Source organism: Syzygium oleosum, unplaced genomic scaffold (genome assembly GCF_021117445.2).
Source record: "Syzygium oleosum isolate NSW1041296 unplaced genomic scaffold, Sole_v2.1 Sole_v2.08, whole genome shotgun sequence".
In the NCBI taxonomy this organism is placed as follows: Eukaryota; Viridiplantae; Streptophyta; class Magnoliopsida; order Myrtales; family Myrtaceae; genus Syzygium; species Syzygium oleosum.
Genome location: NW_026607492.1, coordinates 10,509,454 through 10,516,345, shown reverse-complemented (window position 1 = coordinate 10,516,345; position 6,892 = coordinate 10,509,454).

Sequence of the window (6,892 nt, the reverse complement as noted above, 5' to 3'; positions counted from 1 at the left end):
GGTTGAAGAATGGTTTTGCAATCTTAGAAAGCTTATATATGAAATGGGCAATGTAGTTTAATTGCCCCAACAAACTTCTCACTTCTTTTACCGTAGAAGGAGTCTTTAAGTCTATATCACCTTGATCTTGGAAGGATCTATTTCAATTCCCCTGATACTGACCACAAATCCTAGCAGTTTGCCAGATTTTGCCCCAAATACACACTTGTTGGGGTTTAGCCGCAACTTGTACTTTCTAAGTCTCTCGAACAATTTGCGAAGCACCTCAACATGATCTTCTACTTGTTTGAATTTTGCAATCATGTCATCCACATATACCTCGATTTCTTTGTGCATCATGTCATGGAACAAAGTTACCATTGCCCTTTGATATGTGGCACAGGCATTTTTCAAAACCGGCATTTTTCAAATCGAAAGGCATCACCTTGTAACAAAATGTGTCTCATAGTGTTATGAAGGACGTTTTCGCCTTATCCTCTTTCTTCATGAGGATTTGATTACATCCTGAGAAACCATCCATGAATGAAAATGTTTTGAACCCAGCAGTGCTATCCATTAATACATCGATATGTGGAAGCGGGAAATCATCCTTAGGGCTTGCTTTATTTAGGTCGCGATAATCAACGCACACCCGCACCCGACCATCTTTCTTCATTACGGGTACTATGTTGACAACCCATTCTGGATATGGTACTACTTCAATGAAACCGACTTTGAGCAATTTCATTACCTCTTCTTCTATTTTCTTTGCCAATTTCGGCTTTGTTCGCCTCAGTTTTTGCTTCTTTGGTGGAATACTCGGATCAATTGGCAAATCATGTTCAACTATGCTTGGATCAAGGCCTGGCATGTCAGCATAAGACCATGCGAATATATCTTGATATTCCTTGAGCAAATCTATGATTCTTTCTACTTCTGCTGAGGGAAGACTTTCCCCAATCTTAACCTCTTTGGGATTCTCTTTATCACCCAGATTAACAATAATCGTTTTCTCTAACGTGAGTGGCTTTGATTCTTCATGACGGATCCATTCTCTTCTGACCCATTCCTCATCTTCATTATCCACTTCAATATCGCAAGTGATCTCCTCAGAAAGATTTGGGTCACATATGAACCTATTATGAATATGTGAATGCTCATGCCTGACATGTAACAAACATGATTAGTGATTGCATACAAAGTAAGTAACGCACATGGTCCTATGAAGAACTTTTGGAAATTCATTTTGAAATTTGTTTTGAAAGAACATAAGGACAGAGCTAGTCCTCATATCATCAGACTTCCTTGCTCTTAAAATCATTTTCGCAATGAGGAGCAATATAGAAACCCAAAACCTCAAGCCTCACGAATGAGGATACTGTTCATCATAGGTTTAGTTTTGTTTCTACATATCCTTAACAAAATATTTGATTACTTTTATTGAATTGAAAAATGCGATTACATCTACATCAAAAGGAATGTAAATTGCAACTGAATTGAGATTGCAGATGAAATCACAAGAAACTTGAAATTGCGATCAATAAAATGTAATGAAAAAGCTAGTAGCAAAAGTTCAAGAGAATCTTCCTACTCCAGTGCGTAGGTATTTTCTGCTTCAGTTATGATAACGTTGATGGTACTCTCCTCGAACAAACTTGGCAAAACAGACTCTTCCTTTGCATGTAAATCCTCTTCTTGAAGTAGCTTGGAAGGTCCAGGAAAAGTTTCCTTGATGTGGATATGATGATAGGGAAGCTTTTTAGCTTTGCCCTTCCATATGGATGGATTAATGAGGCGATCACCTCGGCCTCTACAGCTTCCATGGTTCTTTCGACCTTGGCCTTGGCCTCCATGGTGATCTTTAGTATCATCTGGAATATAACCTACTCCGTACTTCATCCTTGTAGCGAGAGGAGTGATCGGTTCCTTGATTCCTTGGGATTTCGATCCAAGGCCATTACCAAGAGTAAATCCTTACTGACATAACATCCTTCCAAACATAATGGATGGTGTTGAGAACTCCGGGGATTTTATGATGCAACCAGCAGGAATTTACACCATTGAGATCATTTCGAAGGAATGATAACTTGGTTCTTCTTTCACTTCGGGTTCGACATACGGTATTGCACTCTCCTTGTAGGTGGTGAAATCTGTCTCCTCGTGTACGGTGATCATTTTGCCATTAATGACAAATCTGACCTTCTGATGGAGGCTTGAAGGAATGGCGCCAACCATATGAATCCAAGGTCTTCCGAGTAACAAGTTGAAAGTTCTTGGAATATCCACTACTTGGAAGTCAATCAAGAAAGGCACAGGGCCTATGTTTACCTCGAGCTCGATATCGCCAATAACATCTTTCTTCATTCCATCAAACGAGCGCACTGTTACCTTAGAAGGTTTGATGAGCTCTTCACTAATCCACAAGCGATGTAGTGTGCTTAGTGGACACAAATTAAGTACGGAACCATTATTGATCAACACCCATGACACCTCCTTGCCCCAGCATCTGACGACAATATACAGGGCTTTATTGTGGGAACGCCCGTCAATTGGGAAATCTTCATCAGAGAAGGCAATTTGATCCTTCAGAAGAATGGCGCCGACAAAGTCTCCAATTGTACTTCATTAATCGTCTCCGGGACGTGCACCTTATTGAGAAGATTCATAAGCACCATTTTGTGGCTTTTTGAAGTCTTGAAGAGATCCAACAGAACAATTTGTGCCGGCATCTTTCTTAGCTGTTCAATTACCTCAAATTCACACATCTTCATGACTGAGAGCAATTGTTTAATAGCTTCTTCAGTTACTCCTTTCTTTTCATGTTCACTGTCCTTCGGGGCATTGCATCTCCCCGACCTAGTGATGGCATCGACTTCCTTGGAAGAGTAATCCCAAGGTACACACTTAGTGTCAAACTTCTCTTTTGGAGGGAGAGTGATGATCACAGCCTGTGTTTCTTCTTCTTCGATCCTCAGCTGATGAATGGGAAGTTGAATAGTAACTGGTGTGATGGGACCTTCCTCCTCCTTATATTTTATCTACCTCATCAAACTTGATTAGAAATGGTGTAATCATGGATACCATGCTTCTATTGGCTTCATCAGCATCCATTCCACCCCAACCATTAGACGTGATTATTTCGTTTCTGAATGCCCATGAAGGAGGTGTATATTTGACACGGTAATTGTATTTACCGCTATCTTGACCCAGAGAATCAACAACTTCACCTTGTCTTCGTGCTTTTCGAACAAATCGCCTATCACCTCGGCAAGTCTTTTTCTTCTTTTTCTCTTCCTGATCTTCATTCTCCTCGAGATTCAATTGGCTGATCGGGACCTCATCCATGCCACCCCATCCGTCCGGTACAATGTCTTCATTTTTGAACACCCATGGTGGTGGTGTATAATTGACACGGTAATTGTATTTACCGCTGTCTTGACCGAGTAGGTCTACAGTTTCGCCTTCCCTGGCCGATTTCTGGGTGAAACGCCTTTCACCCTGATGGACTTTTTCTTTCTCCTTTTCATCCTGATCTGTTTCATCTAGCAGCATTTCTTTCTTGGGTAGAGCTTTCTCCTTAGGACTGGTTTCATCGTCCATACCACCCCAGCCATCAGGCACAATTACTTCATTTTTTAATGCCCATGGCGGTTGGGTATATTTCACTTGAAAGTTATATTTTTCGGAGTTTTCTCCCAGGCTATCTACAATCTCGCCTTTTAGGAGTACTTCTTGACGAAAGCGAGCATCTTCTAATTGAGAAGCTTTAAGCTTGGAAGAGGATTCTGATGTACATTTGGCTCGAGCTCTTGGAAGTTCAATATTTTCTTGTCAATGAGCTGTTGAACCTTGTACTTTAGAATGGGACAATTATCTACATCATGTCCCCTTTCTTCCATGTGATAGGTACAAGTTTTTGACTCATCGTACCAAGAAAATCTCGCAGGATTATCTTTTGGTACCTCCTTGGCCACCAAATGCCTTTCCAGAAGCATTGGTAATAGCTTTGACAGGGGTCGAGGCAATGGTGTATATTGCCTCACGGGCCTTTTATTTGGCTTGAATTGCCTTGGATTTTTCCAAGCAACATTTGATTGCTTCGGAAATTATGCTTGATGAGTGCTTGGGCTTGATACCATAGCCACTTCTCGGATGGGTTCTTTGTCTTTTTTCCCGAGGTAAGGCCTTCGTGCTGCTGTTTCTTGAGTCTTCTTTTCTTTCAAACCCCATTCAATTCTTTCACCTACCTTTACCAGCATAGTGAATGTCTGACAGCCTGATACATGAAGCTTGTCGTAATACTCAGTTGGCAATGATTTTAGAAAGAGCTCAATGAGCTCGTCTTCACTTATGGTGGGCTTTACTTGTGAGGCAACAGCTTTTCATCTCTGAGCATAGGCTCTGAACCCTTCATTCATCCGTTTCTCAATTCTGACGAGATCTTCTCTGGTTGGGAGTACTTCAACATTAAACTTGTACTGGCAAAGAAATTCACCCGCCAAATGATCCCATTCAGTGAAGTCTTCTATGTCGAGGGCTGTATACCATGCAAGGGCTGACTCTCTCAAACTATCTTGAAATGTGCTAATAAGCAATGGCGTGTTGTCTGAATATCTTGTCATCTTACGGAGATAATACTTCAAATGGCTTTTGGGACAACCAGTGCCATCATACTTGCTCACGAACTCCGGTTCCTTATAGTTTTCTGGAACAACCACCTTTCCGTACGGTGAGAACTTGTCGAACCTTTGAAGCTCATAGCCTTGACTTGCTAAGCATTCTTCAATTTTGGCTAATCTCTTGGCCTCTTCTTCATCCTTTATTTTGGATGCCTTCTTGGTTTGATCATCCTCTTCCAAATTCACTACCTCAGGTGTAGTCTTCGGAGGATTTTCTTGAACCGGTTCTTTGCTTTTGTCTGGATCTTCAATCGATATTTCGGTAACATTTGAAGCTCCCACATTTGGAGTAGTAGGATAAGATCCTCAAGATGCGAGAATAAAGGCCTTCATTCCCGCCATCATTGCAACCATTTGTGTCATTTGATTCTCGACTTCAACTAGTCGAGCACGGGTTTCTTCTTCTGCCATTCTAACTTGTAGGCGGGTCCGAGGTCTTTTACCTTCCGTTGCTAAATAACCTGATTCGCCAAAAAAGACCCAATATCAGCATAGTAAAATGATCATAAAACCCTACATCCTTTTAATTGTATGGTTTCATGAGATTATCAAGGATAAGAAATTCCATACAAGTCTTAGCCTTGTATAAAATTCTTCATCAATGTCTTTCTCGAGGAATAATACAATTCAAAGAATTGCAATTCATGGTGATTCCTTTATGTTTTGAAATCATGTTCTGAAATTATCTATGCATGTTTAGAAAATGATCAATCCATCATTGCATATAAAATTTGAAATTGTTTGACATCATGATTTTAAACTCAAATGGGAATCTAAATCATCCAATCATAGGCTTCTTGCTAGCTAAGATAGCTTCCGCCTTTTGGTATTCTTCCTATTCCTTGGCTCAAGACTCCTATTCTTCCACATCGATCACAACCTCTTCCGGGACGTAGGGTTCCACTCCAGGCATGCTTGGAACAATGTATTCCGGGACATACTCATCCACAGGATCCGGTACCATGCTCAACGGGACATATGGCTCGACATCAATTGGACGTTTATTTTCTATCCATTTAATGTATTCTTTGAAGGCCATGCAAATCTTCATGTCTTCTTCCAAGCTTTTTGGTCACTCAATTATTTGTTCGAGTGGGTTATCCAAAGATAAGATGATCTTGTGAATTTTGGCTTGAAGGACATTCTTCTCCTCTTTGAGTATAATTCCACTTGGGATGTCAAAGGCGAACTCTTTGGGATTCCATACCGGTAGTACTTGCTGAAGTATCCCAAATTGTCTAATAACCCATAGAGGGCAATAAGCTGCTCCTCCACTCAAACCAAGCAATGGTACCGTATTTCCCTCTCGGCTCGTGATCTTTGCCTTGCTAATCTTTGGCCAATTGATCCGCCATTGGATTTGATCAGGAGTTAAGGCTCTAATGAAATTGACCCAATCTAAGAAAGATTGTTTGGGTAGTTTGCTTTGGATACGAATGTATCGTACAATTGCATTTATCACCGAACAAATTTCGCGAATATTCATGAAATGACACCATGGTCGAATGTGTGAGATGAACCATAATGACAAAAGACCAGTAGAAGCTTGAAAGATACCCTTCCCATGATTTTGGTATGTGTTTAAGGAGATGACGGTTTGGACAAGAAGCATATTAGAGAAGTCCCATTTAAGACATACTTGTCTTGCGATCACAGCTACTAAAGGGTCTAATCCCGTTCTAGACATGGGGAATAGAATAAAGTCGAAGAAAGCTAGAATGAATACCCGGGCTGAAGTGTTTCCCATTTCCCTAGGAATTTTTGAAAAGTTGTCCACTAGGAAGGATAATGGTAATCTACCCGTGTTTGATTTGATTAATTTTTCGATTTTGGAAGTTTTGAGGTTGAGGAATTCGGCTAAAAGGCTCACAGGATTAAGTCCAACGGGTGGCTCTACGACCCTAGGTTTAGAATTAATCCCAATGGCGGCTTGATATTCTTCTAATGTTGGTACCAATTCATGCTCTCCAAGATGGAATGTGGCGGTGGAAGCCTCCCAAAAATGCACCAAAGCTTGGACTAAACTGACTTGATGTTCCATATGTATAAGTTTGAGAAGATATCCAAGCCTTTCTTGGACATAAATTTGGTTGTCCTTGGACATGCCTTTCCACCAAGCAACAAGTTCCTTCCGAGGAATGGGAATTACTTGGATGTCTAGTTTCCCCATTGAGCCTAATCATGCAAAAAGATTTGTCATTAATCAACATGGATTGCAAATCAATTTTAATGCC